This window comes from Anomalospiza imberbis, chromosome 2 (assembly GCF_031753505.1).
Source record: "Anomalospiza imberbis isolate Cuckoo-Finch-1a 21T00152 chromosome 2, ASM3175350v1, whole genome shotgun sequence".
NCBI lineage: Eukaryota > Metazoa > Chordata > Aves > Passeriformes > Viduidae > Anomalospiza > Anomalospiza imberbis.
The window spans coordinates 29,505,219-29,523,100 of record NC_089682.1 but is presented as its reverse complement, the minus strand read 5'-3'; positions in this window follow the sequence as shown (position 1 = coordinate 29,523,100).

Below are 17,882 nucleotides of genomic sequence, written 5' to 3'. Positions count from 1 at the left end.
ATGTTTCATTAAGATGGGCTTCACTGGCATTTTACTGTATAGATGAACACTGCTCCAATTACTGCCAACAATGGGGAAAGAGATAGAGAGATATAGATTCATTACTTTCAACACCCTTAACTGTCTACCACTGAATTCGCTTATCTGTTCCTTTTTCTACAGGACCTGCCGTGGAGGGGGGAAGGAATAAACAAAGAACTGAGTAGAGTGAATGTGTCACAAATTACCACAAACACACTGTGACTCAATGCACTTTTCATTTCTCTCCTCATTAACTGTGTCTTGCTCAAAATGAGAGACTGGGTCTAAACATAATCAAGTCCCACAGATAACAATTGACTTGACTGCTGGGGCAGTCATCACCTTCTAGCTACTGGGAAATAAATTTAGAAATAAAATGAGTTAAAATAAAATTCACTCTGCTCTCTTTTCTGTGCTCAGATAATTTGAAGGCCATCAAGGCCTGCAGAAACAATCCATCTCTCTGTGAAAAGGAAAGCAGCCTGTGCCACTACCAATAAGGCATGTCTTTAGTGTTATCAAGAGTAAGTATAATTACACAGTGGAAAGGCCATCAAAGTGTCTTGGGCACTGGTATTTTTTTCCTGAGGTCTTCATCAATAGTGATGTCGGAGTGAAAAGAATAAGTAGGGGGGGAAAGGGAAAAAAAATAATATCCTCCAGATTGGTGTGACTGACCTGCAATCTAGTAGAGCACATTATAATTTGAGAGCAGTAGGACAATTCAATAAAAATTTTGCTGTCTTCCACTTTAAATCAGGAAGGATTAATTTCAAGAATCTGTGTGGATGCTCTTGTGGTCTTGGTTCTGTCAGTACTGAAATTTCTTTTCTAAGAGGCTAAAGGACTTCCTGTTACAGCAGATGTGCACTTGCCAAGGCTCTCTCCTTACCTCTAATAACAATACATTTCTGATAGACAGATTTCTGGCTGGGAAAGGGGTGGTAGGACTATTTGTTTCTGTTGAGCAGTCACCCTAGTCTTGCACTTTTTTATTTGGATAAAACACAAGTGAATTTAATTTGTTTGCTGTATTTCTATCAAGAGAAGCCACACCCTGATGTACAGGATTTATTGGAATTCCATTTAGTAAAATACATACACAATATGTCTGACTCTGTTTCTCAGGATGGGAATTCAGAGCTTTATGCTTGAGACTTGGCCTGTGGTGCCTGCCTCTGGTTAGTAAATGTTGGTTTTGCAAGGAGTACCCCTGATCTCTGGGGAGGACCATGCATGAGCCAGTCGCAAGGAGATCTGGCTGTATGCGGCGTAGAGCTAGTGTAAGTGGCTTGCTAGCTGATTATCTGATAATGAAGCTACTTTTAAGAACAGAGAATAACCCAAAACCTAGCTATTAACTTGCTTCTGGCAGTCCTCTGTTTAATAAAAACAATGTTAGTAACTGTGGTATAAGTCCTGAAAATAATCACCAAGTCTGATAATGAAAACTGATCACCTAAACATCAGCATCCCCAGAAATCATGCTGTTCTTGGAACTTTCCTTTTCTGTGGCTATTACATCTGGAAATCACAGTGTCCCAAAATGATGGTAACTGCTTGCTCTAGGGCAAATTAGATCATTAAAAAAGTTTTAACCAGTCAGAGGGCATTTAGAGTCTGCCTCAGTGGTTTGTTTCTACTGCTCACAACATGAATATGTTTTCCAAACCTCAGTTTTATTAGATTTATTACAAGAAACAAGATTAATTGGGCTGTACTGCTTTAACAAAATTCTGGTCCTTAAATAATAATTATAGATTTCCTGGAGTCCAAAAGAGCTGAAGTAGAGCAGATCCAGCAATGTGGCCAAACATAACAAATTGAGAGGAGCAAGAGTGAAGAAGTATGACTGAGAGAATGCAAACATGAAATTCTCCCTGATATATATTCTCCTAAAGCTTCAAGTTTTTTTTGGCTAACTGGCAAAGTAATTTCTTTTTCTTAGATTTTTTTGGATACCAGTTTTGTCTGGAATTTGGGGGGAAAGGGTGTGAGGTCTTTCTCTGAAAAGCTCTGTGACTAAAGTCTCATGACAGTGAGCCCTGAAAATTAAACGGTCTGGCCTGCCCAGATCGAGCTGAGCTGAGAGTCAACAGCACAGGCTGAACCTCAGGTTCTGCTCCTGAGGAAGCTGGGATGCACAACGCTGGGAAATGGTTGAACTTCTGCCTTTATTTAGCTGTTCCATTGTACTGTCTGAAAGGACACAGTAACTGGAACACACTTAGAGCATGTCAGCTGTGTTCCTTCTAAAATACGTCTTTATTGCTGTCACAGAAGTAGTAGAGCCACAATGTCAGGGTAGTGCATAGACACCAAGTTAGTGATAAAGGAGGTGACTTCAGACAGTAGATGAATGGGAGCTGCAGCTGTACAGATCCCACAAAAGCTGTGTCAGTCTGTGTAGTTGCTCTTGTGATTGAGGTGTATAACTTAGTACAGTCTAAGCTTCACTGGTTTCCAGCACATAAAACAAGCAAGCAGGATTAAAGAATTTTTTTTTGGTTACATTGAACCTTCAAAAAAGTAGATTTGTATTTTCTAATCCATTTTTTCTAGTGTGTTGGAAGGCCATTTATGCCACAGAATTTTTGTTCTAGCAAGTAACTGAGACACAAATCCAGTTAATATCAGATGCAACTGGTTCAGACACAACAGAAAGAAACTCAATAAAAATAAGGTAAGTCTTTTTTATGTGCAATCATAACCTCTTCACAGTAAAATTCATCACCCAAGTGATGAATTCTCTATCTTCTTGAATCAGAAGTCTGTGATTCCCTGCTGGATTAGTGGGCACTAACAGAGTCCTTCCATTTAGTGCTCTACTTGAAGTCCAATAGGCAGTGAAAGCAGTTTCAAAAATCACATGGCTTCCTGCCACTCTCACAGATAAGCACAGGGCAGAGATACCTCTAATTTACATGAGCTGAAGATGAGGCATAGCAGATATCCATGTTGCTAGTGCCTGTGTCTTCCTACTATTCCTGTGGAGCATGTCTGACAACTGCCCTTCTCCTTTTTTATTGCTGGATAACATGGCTTTAATCTGTAAAACATGGCACAGCTGTGTTCAAAAGGTGGATGGCAGTGGGCTCCAATAGCATTTCCACTTTCTAATCACTGTGTCATGGTCATGAGTAAGTGTTTGGTCAATGACTGGACTCTTTGATTTTAAAGGTCCTTTCCAAAAGAATTTATTCTATAACTCTGTGTAACTGATACTCTTTCCAGTATTCATGTTTTCAAAGTTTTCCTGAAGTTTGGAATATACCAATACTTTAGTTATGTTTGAGATTGTTTATTTATCCAAAGGTCTGTTCTGGGCAGACAAACAGCAGGAGGGTCATTTATGATCTATATATATATCATTATGTTCCCAAGAATCCAGAAATCACTGAACATGGCTTTCAAACAAAGTTAAATAAAAACATAGGTATTACTTCAAGCTCAGGATTCATAAATATAAATGGACTGTATCATCTGCAGTTTTTCCATGGGAGTATTATTTGGCATAGCTTCATGCTGTGCCGAATTTGTGGGTTTTTAGATGATTGCTTCTTTAAAAAATCTGGTTTTGGCACACACATACAAACACACAAATTGGAAAGGGAAATATTTACATTGTGAAATTAAACTTGTTCACATCTTCGATGATGATTTATTAAAGTATATGGCAAACCACAGAATAGTGACATGTACCCTGGGTTTTACATTCGCTGTATGAAACAACCACAAAACTCATTTGAAAACAAATAGTACTATAAAGACTTAAAGAAAGAAAATGAAGCATTTGCATGTATAAAATACCTCATACAACACATCTTCATTCTGAAAGACTAAAGAGAACAAAATGTTTCTCCAAATAGCTTTTCAAGGGCATTATTTTTTATGGCCAGGATGTTTCTGTTTCTGTAGGCACCTATAATATGCTGTTGTATTACTTCACTGAGCGGCTGTTAGGTTAGGCACAATACTTTCAGTGTTGAAGTATTCAGTGGACAATGAAAGCTCAACACCAGAAGAAAAAGTAAACAACAGAGAAGTTATAGGTGTTTTGTGGCAGGATGGAGAAAGCAAAGCAGTATAAAGGATTAGACAATAATTTTGCTGCTTTTATTTGTATGTTTTATTATGCTATCCACTTCTATGCAATTTATTATTAAATATCATATGATTTTTGCAAGACAGTTTATGCTTATTTTATGGTCAAATTCCTTTACAGATATAGATATCTAAAGTATGTATATATATGTCTCTGTTAGTTAAAATAAATACATACATGGCTAATGGAGACTAATTCATAGTTTTAAGTTGCAATTCATCTAACTTTCTTTGAGGACTTTGTGAAGTACAAGCTAAAATGGACATCTGTTTTCTCTAAGAAAAGCCTAGTCTGAACAGCTCACACGTAGAAACCTACATGAAGATGTATCCTGGTCCCATTATCTGCTACAATACACAAAACAAGCATGCTGAGAATGTAGATACAAAGGGAAGAAGACATAAACCAAATATTGGACATTAGCACGAAAAACAGAATTGCAGAAAGACTTGAATGTTAGGAAAGCTTCTGACTGCTGAAAAATTATAGCATGTGTAAGTCTACAGGCATGTCTGGTGTTCTCCAAAGAAATGTTTCTCTGCATCTCTTAACAGTACTGGAAGGTCCCACTGTGAAATAATTATCAGCCTCGCTACAACACTATCAGTTTTCTAGCCAGAATCTGAAGGAGAAGGACAATTATGAGGGACCAACTCTGGTTGTTGCCAGAAGAGACACTAAGGCAGAAAACATCAACAGAAAGGATTAGTATTCAGGCTGGCAGCAAGTAATAGTATAGTGTTACTAGCAGGGTGGAAGGGAAGAGAATTATGAAAGCCTTCTAAAACCTGCTAATTTATCTGGAATAAAACTGTCTTAACATTGTGTGGCAGTTGTTTTGCTAGTTTAAAAAACTAAAATGTGAACAACTTGCTTTCATAAATAACCCTGATAGAATGTGATAGAAAAGGGAGTTAGGAAAGAATTTGAGTGCAGACTACAGTGCAATAGTTTTTCAAGGTCAATGTAATTCCTCTTTCTAAACATGTTTGTTGCACAAAATGGAATAGGAATATCAGAGGTTTGTATTTCCATCTGTTTGCTTAAAACCAGGTCTGTGCTCCAGCATGAACAGGCAAAGCTCTGATGAGCTAGAAGTACTTTAGTTCATGATGCACCCTCTAACAATGCCATAGTATGCTGATTTCCTCATGATAATTGTTAAGGCTTTTATAAGTTTTAATAGTCATCACATGGTCACAAGCTGATTTTATGAAACTTTGTTCATTAGCCTAAACAAAGCACTGCAGCACAAGTAAGAATTTCTAATTGAGTTTAGTAATAGGCTGAAAAGGTAGTTATCACACAAAGCAAATACAAAAGCAATGTAAAGAATTTTATTTTGTTTAGAATTGAAATCTGGCAGCAGTTTTATCCTGAGTCTTAAAGAAATGTATAGTAAGCATTTAAATCAGTGTACCCATGAACTGCTGAGATCAAAAGTTAGCAGTGACATTATTTGTGAAATATGAGTGACCTTTGTGAGTCTGTTTCAAGGCTCAGGTAGTCTAGAATTGGTTGAGCTTACTCCAAGAATTTATGGACAGAGCTGAATAAGGGCAATAGGTGCCTTGGAATAAGACTTATCAGTGCCTAACTAGAAAACTGTGTCAGCTATTAACTAATCCCTGAGTTTTACCAGTAGGGTAAACCTTCAGACTCAGAAATCTAGGTTAATTTACCTAGATGCAAGTGTTTATGAGTATGCTAATGGCTAAGCCTCTTTAACAGTATAAGGCTGGGGTACAGCTCAGATATTCAACCATATTCAGCTAATAATGTTTACGCATCCTAGATTACCTAAGATATCTGCCCAGGCCTGACAGATATAACAGAGGAGTTGAGGTCTACTGGACTAATAGCAACTGGCCAGGAAAGCTATCAGGGCACCTCAAATGCATCTGTCTAGATAAATAAATTGAGCTGTTAGTCAGCAAGGCTCAGTTAACTCAGTGTAAAGGAAACATCTTATTTGGTAAACCAAAGAGCACTCTAGACTCACCTGACCATGTTGACTAGGCTTTGAATTAATTTGGTGGGAAGCCAGTCTTCCATCTCACATGCAGACAGATACTTTTAGACATCTAAATGCAGGTCTCTGGATGTGGAACTGAACCAGACCTTGAAGATATATAAAATTTATGTTTTCTTAGAAACAGTAAATTATCAGGACAGAAAAGTCTAAACCCTACGTGTGCCAAACCTTATCAGGGCACAATATTCTTTCAGAATTCTCTGATGAGCAAATTCTCACAGGCCCACTCAGATGCCTGTGGAATGGGACCCAGTATACAGTGACAGCTGCCTTTGTTCAAAGAACAGTTGAAGACAAATATGTGCTGCTACTACTGCCACTACTACTACTACTACTACTACTACTACTACTACTCCTCTTCCTCGTCTTTCCCTCTGTATAATGTACAAGAATGGTCACAACGTTTATCCAGGTTATGAGACAAAGGGGATTGAGACAAAGCTTCTGTATAAAGTGGGGTTAGTTTATCTTATCACAAATACCAGGTTTGAGGCTTCACTTCTGCTTTATAGCAGGGAATAAGTCTGGGATTTTGGTAGCCAAATCCTGCAGGCTACCACCCTTACAGGACTGTGTACTCATATCTTCTTAACATACAAAGAAAGGTTTACCAATGCTTACACAGGAATGTATCCAGCTTTTTTTATAGAGCTTGAACCTGGGAAAGCTTTTAACCCATCTTGGGGAAATTTCAAATTCTTGAGTCTGTAGCATGAATAGATCCAATGCAGGTCCAAAACTCTGAAATTTACATGTCTTTCCACTGGCGCATGAAGTCATCAGATTTTAATGACCCATTATTTTGTCAAGGACATCTCCAGGCTTTCTTTCTTCAGATTATATGAATCAGTTACCTGCCAAAAGCAGTCAGGATAATGTTGTGGCTAAATGTGCCATGTACTAAACATGATATTTACAATAATACTCGTAACTATGACGACAGCTTTATACCCAGACTATGGACAACTGAGAATATCTGGTGAGCCCTTTGCAATACTTTTTTTGTGTTACTGCATTTTTAATTATGTAATTCTTAAAATGAAAAACAATGACAGATTTCCATAAAAAGTAGACATATAGACATTGATAATCTACAAAGGCCTAATTAATTCTCTAGGGTATGTTATAATTTACAGGTCTAAAATTATGAGGAATTGTCTTGTTAAAGTCTTTTGAATCCGACTACAGGTGTTCTAGCAGTGCTCCAGTAAGAGAGTTATTCAAATCCCATTCCCATTTCTGGTGGAATTTTTATCATTTGTGTGGCTATGTTTTGCCAACAAAAAATGAGAAAAGAGAAGACTCTGTTCACATTCATCTGTGGGGATTCAGCAATTAAATCAATTTGATTAACCAAAGACCCATTCTGCTGTGTATTTACATACTGTAATTACGAATTGGCAAATAGCGGGAAAAGTGGGAGCATGGGATAGCGTGTTTTTATATCAGTTGTTCCAATACAACGCCTGTAATACTTCTAAATAAGCAGTCAGATCTATTCACTGTCTCAGCACTTCAAATGAATCAGATGAAGCAGTATTTTTAATGGGATTTGGGCTGACTTTTTACATTCTTTTGTATGTGGCAAATGCTTAAAAGCCAGTACTACAACTCCTGAGAGTTGTTCTGTCTCATCTTTTTTAGTCTATATTTTCTTCTTCTCTACTACCAATATAACAGTCTGTTTATTTCAGACTTGCCAAACATCCAGGTTTGATCAAATAATTTTGATTTCCAGAGTGTTTGGTTGAGCTCAGGTTGCAGCTTGGTCTACTGAAAATTGAGTAATGTCTATGTTGAAGGTGGCTGTGAGGAGACAAACTGACAGATTAAATCAGCAAGGACTGCAGTCTGGAGGCTCAGCTGTCAGGATCTGACTGGGTGGCCTCATTTGTGCTTCCAGTCCAAGCTAAGGAAGGAGCATTTTAGGGCACCAATGGAACATAACTACTCCATAGACTGAACAATCCTGTGGCATCTCAGGCACCTGCAAGGGCCAGACACCACACCTTCACATATGGATAAAAATGTATGGAGCATTTTAATTTCCTCCCAGCTACTTGGTTATTGATCTAGTGTAACTGCTGAGAGAGAAGGAAAATCTGGACTGAGGAAGTGCTACCATACACATCTATGTAAATAAATGATCAATAGAGCTGCATCATGTCAAAACAGGGGTGTCTTGATTAACACATAGTCCCTGGTGATTGAAAGAGCTCTGTCTGTACCACAGAAGACAGTCTCATTGTTCAACTCTGAATAGCAATAAAAATGAACTCCAGTTTGACCAGATAGTACTAACACTGATATTAATGTAGAATTTTGTATCACCTAAATTAAAAAGTGGCAATTCTCAGTGACTTTTTGATGTAGTCCATATCAACTATTTCTAATATACAATATATTTATTTACATATATATATATTATTTAATTATTCTACTATTTATGTACCCTATGAATTTATATATGTGCCAGGATTTAGAGATAAAAATCACAATACCTATTTTGATTTTAAAAGGTTCCAGAGAAACCAGCACATCTGTTTCAATAGGTAATTTTCATTTACTCTTAAAAATCAGAGATTATTTTCAGTTGGTATTTATGTAGCTTCAGTTCCTTCTTATTATGCCTTTATCTACTAGATTAAAGACTCCATTACAAGAAATAATGCAGGTAATTTTAGACTTTTGTCATGTCATTTCTTAACCTTTTTATGTAAAGGAAACAGATTTACCCGTTTACTATAAGGTAGGTTTTCCAGGCCTCAGATAATTTCTTTTTTCAATCTTTGTCAATTTAACAGCAACCTTTTTTTTAATGAAGGTGAAAGGTCTGGGCACAAACCCTTCTCAGAATCTCCAGTTCCCACTGATGATTCATCTGGAAGTCCTCACTCCACGTGTGGAGTAGGCACCTTGTTTCTGAAAGACTGGGCTTGTGCCAGACTTTGTTAAGTTACCATTTATGTCATTCAAATGGACTTGCTGCTCAGCATGCTAATGTAAGTGACCGCTTACATTAGCATCCACTTATCCTGTAACATGCCATTTTTTTATCTTCAGTTTACAAGAAACAAGAAGAAATTTATAAAAATATTAAAGTCTCTGAAATCCCTGAGCTGAAAATTTCCTATTTCCTGTGATTTGAATATTATTTTCTGATAGTTTGCCTTGTCCTAAATAATTACTTTTTACCTTGGTTTCCAAAGAAATTTAATGCACACCTGTGAGAGGTCTGGAAACATACAGTAGACTTATCTTATTTTCTTTTTTTTTCCTCTGTTTTTCTTTCATTGATATTTTTTCCTGCTCTGTGAGTTGTCACGGTTTGACGCTGGTGCAATGCCAGCACCCCCAAGAAAATACACCTTCCCAAAATAAATACTGTGAGATGTGATCAGGAACAGAGCAGAAGAGGCCCAAGCTTAATAGCAAAGGGAAAAAAAAAAAAAACTTTATTAAACTACTACTACTATAAAAGACACACTAAATCCAGGATTAAGACCCTCCAAAACACTCCTCCTCCCCCCACCCAATTTCAAAAAGAAAAAACCACAGTGAGACACCACCCGGGATTCCTGATCAAGTTGCCACCCTTTAGATAATCAATACTCAGTCCCTTAAAGGAGAGAGGAGTCTCTCTTGCACCATAGACACCCCAGAAAACACAGTTGCCACCTCCTGTATTTCCATGTCACACATGGAAAATCTGCCAGTGTGACACTCTCCTTTCCATGTCACAATGCTCTCACCACCGTGCATGGACAGACTGCTCATAGGGCTCCTTTAAGGATGCTTTGCCAAGGACCAAAAGAACAGTTCAGCTTCTCATCTTGGGACCACAGTACCCCCCATTTTCTTCCTCCCTTGGGGCCAAGGGTCTCAAGAACAGAGATCATCTTCTTCCTGAAGACGGAGGGCATCACCACACCCTCCTCAGCTTTTCTCTGTTCTCTCCATTCCTGTGTTGGTAGTTGCTGAAGCAGGTCTCTTGGTTCACTATTTCATCCCCCTAAAAATGCAGTTTCTATTGCAGGAGAATTTGGTTCAGTCGATGGCTAACAAGAAAAGTCCAGCCAAAAGCCACTCTATCATCTTCTCCCACATAAAAATTTCTTCTTCTAACATCTCAGGTCCTGGACTGTCTCTCTTCAACTTCAAATCGAAGGGGAGTAATATTTTACAAAACCTTCATTTCTCAGGAAAGGGTTAAAAGTTCAGACTCCCCGGACGGCGTAACTCTCTGCCCAGAACTTCAATTCCCAAGGCTGGGCATCTCCCCCGCTTTCTCCTTCTCCTCTGCCGGCAAATTTCCAGGTGCCGTCAGGCTCTCTGTTTCTTTCTCTCTGGGCCGGGGGGGATCAAAGGCATCTTCATTTCTCTCCACCCTTCCGTCCACAGGAGCTGGCTTGGTTCCAGATCCTTCTCCCCTGGCCTACCTCTACCAGGCCACATGGCTTCTCCTCCCCCACCCAGCCTGTGGCTGGGCCGGGGAGAGCCTGCACTCTCCAACAACTGGAACTAAAAGAGCCATTTCTCCTGGGAGTTCTTGCTTTTAACCCCCTGTGTTCTCAGAGGCATGTCCATGCCTTCAGTGGTCAATCCAAATGCCAATAGCTAACATCAACCACTGATTGGTTTGACTACCAACTTCCTGAGAAAATTCACTTCCATGTCAAACCATGACATGAGTTCACAAGGGAATGCTTATGATTGTACACAGGTATTGTGATCTTTCTACAGTGTAGGCATAAGTTTACTCACAGAACTACACAAAACCCTTCACAGAAAAGCTGTTATTTTCCAGAGCAGAGAAGTGGGAAGGAAAATCATTACACAAAGTCTTACATAAAGGTGTCTTTCTGAAGTCTGATCTTTCTGTAGAGTCAACAAAGAAGCTCAGCCTTCTATTTCTGAAATGCTGTAAGGTGGCTCATTTTAGGAACTGAAAGAAAAAACATCTGTCAGATATTCCATGGGAACAATATTCCTCTGGTTTAAAGGGGGCAAGATTGCTAGAAAGCACATCTATAGCACCAGGCAGTCTTAAGTAAAATAAATGATGATCCCAGGATTGTAGAAGCCATGTTTGCTAACACATCAGATTACTGTTCATATTTAATTTGTTACAAACTTGAAATCTGTCTGCACTGTTGAAGTTAGGCGTTGTGTTTTGTTTGAGAGGTGGTTGAAGAATTTGCCACTTACCTCTTTTATCATCCTGCGTGAACATTTCCTTCCCATCTGAGCACATACTCTAGCAAGTGCACTCCACTAGGTTGCCTTTGAGCAGATACTCCTACTGCCATTTATAACATATGAGGGACCTAGGAAAGCTATTCCTTGAGATCTCAGCCATAATTGCTATCTCACAATAATGACCTGATAATTAGCTCTACTCATTCTAGTTCTTCACCCTCTCTTTTTAGCCATAAAGCTCAGGCTATTGACAGGAGCCTATCAAACCTCCTATACTACATTATATTCTTTGTGGATGTAAGATATTTCAGGGCTTTAACAGTTACTGAATCACACAAAAACAGGATGGCAGAGATTGGCAAGAATTTCTGGAGATCATCTGGTCCAACCTCCTGCTGAAGCAGAGCTATCTAGAGCTGCTGCCCAGGGCCCTCTCCAGATGGCTTCTGGATATGTCCAGTCTGAGAGAATCCATAAGCTCCTTGGGTATGTTTGCAGACACTTTCCCAGTGAGTTCTTCATGGATCTGCCAACTGAATGTCAGTTAGTGGGTCACCAATGGCTCTTCCCTGATGATATACATGGAATGGGCTGTGTCCTGGCTCACTCCTTTGTGTGCCTGCTAAAGGGCTGAGGACAGCCTTGTCTTTGAAGATATCAGGTCTAGGGAAACTAAATATTTTTCCTGCTAATTTTTTCTTTTTTTTTTGGTCTTGTTCAAGGAAAGATGTGTGTTACAAGCCATTTCTTAAAAAGCTGTAAATACTTCCAGGATGATAGAATCTCAGTAATTTTCCCGCCCTGTATTTCAGTGTAAGTGTAGTCTAATTTTCCAATGGTCATGTTCTTGTCTACGTCACTATTCACCCTTAAGCCTACTGTCATGGTTTGACACTGGCGCAATGCCAGCGACCCCATGAAAATGCACCTTTCCAAATAATTGCCGTGAGATGTGATCAGGAACAGAGTAGAGCAGGCCCAAGCTTAATAACAAAGAAAAGAACTTTATTAATCTACTACTACTATAAAACTACAAACACTAAATCCTGGATGAAGACCTTCCAAAACACCCCTCCTCCTCCCACCTAATTTCCAAACAAACCCAACAGTGAGACGCCACCTGGGATCCTGATCAAGTTGCCACCCTTCAGATAATCAAATACTCAGTCCTTCAAGGGAGACAGGAGTCTCTCCTGTGCCACAGACCCCCCAGGAAACACAATTGCCACCCTTGTGTTTCCATGTCACACATGGCAACCACCCGAAGAAAATCTGCCAGTGTGACACTCTCCTTTCCATGTCACAGTGCTCTCACCACCGTGCATGGACAGACTGCTCATAGGGCTCCTTTAAGGATGCTTTGCCATGGACCAAAAGAGACAACAGTACAGTTTCTCATTTCGGGACTACAGTCCCCCCCATTTTCCCCTGGGGCCGAGGGTCCAAGAACAGAGGTCTTCTTCTCCTCTTCTTCTTCCTCGAAGACAGAGGGCCTCTCCACACCTTCTTCAACCCTCCTCTGTTCTCTCCACTCCTCTGTTGGTAATCACTGAAACAGGTCTCTTGGCTCACCAACGCACCCCCCAAAGTGTAGCCTCTGTCAGGAGAATTTGGTTCAGTCTATGGCTAACAAGAAAGTCCAGCCAAAAGCTACTCCATCATCTCCTTCCAACTCAAAAATTTCTTCTTCCATCATCTCGGATCCTAGATTGTCTCTCTTCAACTTCAAATCGAAGGGGAGTAATATTTTATAAAGCCTTCATTTCCCAGGAAAGGGTTAAAAGTTCAGACTCCCTGGACGGCTGAAATCTCTGCCCAGCAGCCGATTCCCAAGGCCAAGGCTGGGCGCCTTCCCCCTACTCCTTCTCCTCCACCGGCAAAGTTACAGGTGCCGTCCGGACTCTCTGCCTCATCCCTCTTGGGGGGGACAACAAAGACATCTCTGCTTCTCTCCACCCTTCCGTCCACAGGAGCTGGCTCAGTTCCAGTCCTTCAGCCCCCTCGGCTCACCTCGACCAGGCCGCATGGCTTCCCCTCCCTGACCCAGCCCGTGGCTGGGCTGGGGAGATCTGCACAGCACCCTGACCGGAACCAAAGAGAGCGAGCTCTTGGGAGTTCTTGCTTTTAACCCCCTGTGTTCTCAGAGGCGTATCCACACCTTCACTGGTCACTTTAGGTGCCAATATCCAAACTTGACCACTGATTGATATGACCCAACTTCCTGAAAGAATTCACCTCCATGTCAAACCACGACACCTACAACAGTGGCAATTAGGGCATTTTAAGAATTTCTGTAATTACCAATTGTTTTTAGGATGTACTAGTGCCTTTTTATTTGAATTCAGATATGAAAAAGGTACTGTATGGACTCTAGTACAAGAAGACAGGGCCATAGCGTGAAATTATGTAAATACTTAAAACAAAAGGAATTCTGATGGCAGTAAAAAGCCTTAATTTATTTGGATTCAGAAAAAGGCAGGCAAAGACTGGTAGATTCAGAGAGTAAAACATGTGGCTAATGCTCTGATTTTTGTTTTGCAATATTTTCCTATAAATTCTATATATATTCAATTTGTAGAGTTAGAAACACTATATTTGGCTTTTTTTTCTGCAGATCATAATGTCACATGAGCTTCCAGAAAGACCTCAGCTACTAGACAGTGTGAGTTTAAAGATGCAAAAATGCACCATGTGTAAAAATATAAAGAAATGACTGAAAAAAATCCCAAACAGAAAAACAAGGTTCATGCCTATAAGACTATTTTTCTTTTTTTTTTTTTTTTTTGTTATATACAGTAATTTAAACAAAGCATATTGAACACTTGGCTTTGAAAAAAATGAGCTTTGTGATTAAACCGCCTTTTTTATCAGAAGATTATCTAGGTCACTACAGCAAAAAAGTGCATCAGCAAGAAGGAGTATTTGCTGTGTTGATAGTCCTCTGAGCATCTTCAATAAATGCCTGACTGGAGAATGAGAAACTGTTCTCTTGCCAGTTTTCAGCAACCATATGTTGTGTGTCTCCTGAATACTGACTGCAGAGAGGTGTTTTGGATCTTCTAGACACCAGTGAAAGAAAATATTTCTAGTTTCAAAAGAAAAAAAGAGAAGACAGTAGACCTTTTTGGTCATGTTTAATTGCTCTGTTTCCAGAAAAACATGCTGGATGCTAAATCTAGCATCTTCTTGTATCCTTGGTAAAAATCAATCTTTTTTAAATTAACATATATTTCTTCTATGATAATCAGATAAGAATTTTATTACAGTAGCACTTCTGTATGTCTTGGATGTCTTGAATAGGTCTTTTGTCCTATATCTCAATCATGCTTACATGTCTTTTTATGTGGATTGGTGTGTTTGCCCTGATGTATCTGCTCCACCTAATCTTGAGATTCAGCCCAATAACTTTTGAATTCCTTTGGTCAGAGTGGTTAAAGACATGTATTTTAACATCACATTTTATTACCAGTTTCCACTGAACAAAACAAAAAACTTCAAGTGCCTCCAGTCTTGGAAAATTAAAAAAAAATTCAAAAAGCCTGCAATAGATACTCTTTTTCTTGTGGTTGGTTACTTCTGAGGGGTTATTCTTATTGAATTTAATCAGGTATTAGAACAGATGTCACATTAAAATATAGGGGTTAGAAATTTCTGTGCATGAAGCTCATTTTGGTGGTATCCCCAAATGGCAATAATCAAATGATGTGAAATAACTAAAACCATAGCTGTAGCTTGTGGATCAGGAGATATAAAACTCACCTCAAATGATTCAAAGTCAGGAAGAATCTAGCATCTGTTTTAATCCTTTACTGAAAGCTGCTACTTCTCACTGGAGAAAATGGCATGTTTTTGCTCAGGTTCCATTAAATTTCACTTTTAAGAAAATAATTATTTTAAGGAAGCAATATATTACAATATATTTGTGTTTGTGAGAATCCTGTGGGTGAGATATGTGAATAGATGGATACCATATCTACAGATGAAATTTTTTGTATAAAAGTATATATTTAGATACCATTCTTTTTAATTACCTCTTTTTGAAACACAACAGAATATTTTTTATTCTCTGTTCTTCTGGAAGCACTAGGAAAATGTTAAGAGATCTATAATGTAGTCCAGGATCAAATCCGTAGAGAGGTCTCTCATCTTTCTGTTAAGTTGTCCAGATGTCTTGTCTGACGACGTGTTTTTCTGGTTTGGACTTTGAATATTAAAGTCTCATACCCTCCTTCTAATTACATAGTTCTAGAAAATACAGTTAAACGTACAAAGGTAAGAAAGATAGTCATAACTTGCTTATTTACAATGTGAGAGATCTCTTAACAGATGCTATCTAAGAAAGTTTAGCACAGTAAGAGATAGCTTAAAGACTTCTAAGGGCTACGGCAGTAAAAAAAAAAAAAAAGGTAGAAAGGAGTGTTTTACCATTTATATCAGAGAAATACAGCGTAAAAGCTAATTTGTGAACGTACATTATTTCTTTAGAATACCAGGACAGTATATTTTCTATTCATGAAATATGTTCAGTGTTCATAAGCAAGGAATACACAATAATCTAGGCACACAGCTGTGGAAGGACATCTTAGCTATAATAATTCAAAGCAAATATTTGGCTCTATTTCTTTAGGTGATGAATCTCCTAACCCCCACTGCCAAATAGCAGCATAGCAAAAGTTATAATGAAAGGACAAAGTGAGACTTCTCAAGAAGAAACTCCTGCTCTGGGCTCTGGAAGTCCAACACCATTGTTGTCAAAGCATCAGGTGCTGACACTGAAAATGGCATTGCATCCACATGGCTGGTGAAGCAACTTGCAAGGTTAAAATTTATGTTAGATGGAGTTTTCACACTGGGGATTAAAAGGCAAATATTTGAATCAGTTAAAAAGTTTTTCACATCACTTTTATAAAACAGAAGGAATGGACAGCGGTACAAACCACCACAGCAAAATTTCTCCAGACTGAGACTTCCTATCTAGTCCAAAGTGAAGTTTTTGTCCTATTGCTTCATTCTGTGTCCTTTACTTAGAAGAATACTATGATTTTGGTAAGACATAGAAAGTTACGTTTTAAGGACAAAACGTAACTTTCTTCTGCCCTTTTGTACTCCCTTGCATGATTCCATGAGCATAGGATGGTAGCCAGCTAGCAGAGTCTTAAACAGTCTTGAAATAACAGACTAGAGAAATCCAAAAGTGCCTGCAACACAGCGTGGCAAATACAGGCTTTATTGCTGAGCTAGTTAAAAAAAAAATCCAAGTCAAAATGGACCACAGAGCAATGAAAAGTCACAAAAGTTGACTCTAATCTTGTGAAGCTGAGTTTCCTACATTCCCTCTGTAGCCAGAAGAGACCTCTAAGGTGCAGTTCAGATCAGGTGTTTGAGCAGCTATGAATCTCTCTTTACAGGAGATTGTGATCTCAAGGAGTACCTTAAGAAAGTCAAAGATTGGGCTAACTTGCTAAAGGATACATTTTTGTGAGCACTTACATTCAATGTGTCTCCTAGGTGTCAAATCCCTACCCTGTGTGCTACATGAAAATTAATTTTAATTTAGGCTCCAATTCAGAGCAGACAAAATTATTTCCTGTTGGGGACATGTGGGACTGGGGTATGGGCTATAGCACATCATCATTTTGTCTTTATACTGAAACCAGATTTGAGCTGTGATTAAATTGGCTTACCTGACTGCATCACACCCAGCCCCCAACCCCCCCAACCCAACCCTACAAAACCTACTTTTCTGGAGTGCCCCAACAAGCCTGGTAGTCACAGGTATCCTCCATAACTTCATGTCCTCCTCTGTATAACACACTCTTGGCACAACAGTACAAAAAAGTACAAAAGAGTACAATACAAAAAATTGTGAATAGGCTTGAAACCGTCTACTTCCTAAAATGCATGCAGCTTAAGAAAAGTATGACTCAGGTACAGAAAACTATGGCCTAAGGCTTGGAGGAAGGAAAGGCTCCAGGCAACATTTCCATACCTGTGCCTTTGTCCATGGGAAGATCTCTCAGCCATATGACAAAATGACCAAGCATGTGCATTAGAAGAAACCTAGTTTTCGGAATCCATGTTTGTAAGGCATCCAGCCTCCCTAGCATGTATAAACTTTATTTGGAGCTGTGTGGGAACACCACCTGCTCACACTGCTCCAAGAAATTCCACTTAGAACATTCAGAAGCAGCTGGGATGTGAATATTTCATTCATCTCATCAGAAGCTGAAATTAGGATTGAAAACATAGATCATGCAATCTACGTACATTCCAAGAAAATATTTATTTCTTAATATTTTTGTTCATTGAAATATCACAAACTGTTTATCATTTCATTTCTTGTTTATGCTATGTGTTGATGTGGTTTATACTAAACTTTGTAAATGATTTTAAGGTAGCAAATTTGCCATGATTCAAGCCAGTTGACCTGCAGATAAAAAACAGAGCACAGCTGGAATCAGTAGTTTCCATTGTGACCATCAGTTGTGCAGCACATAAAGCTCTACAGTATGGTGGGCATGG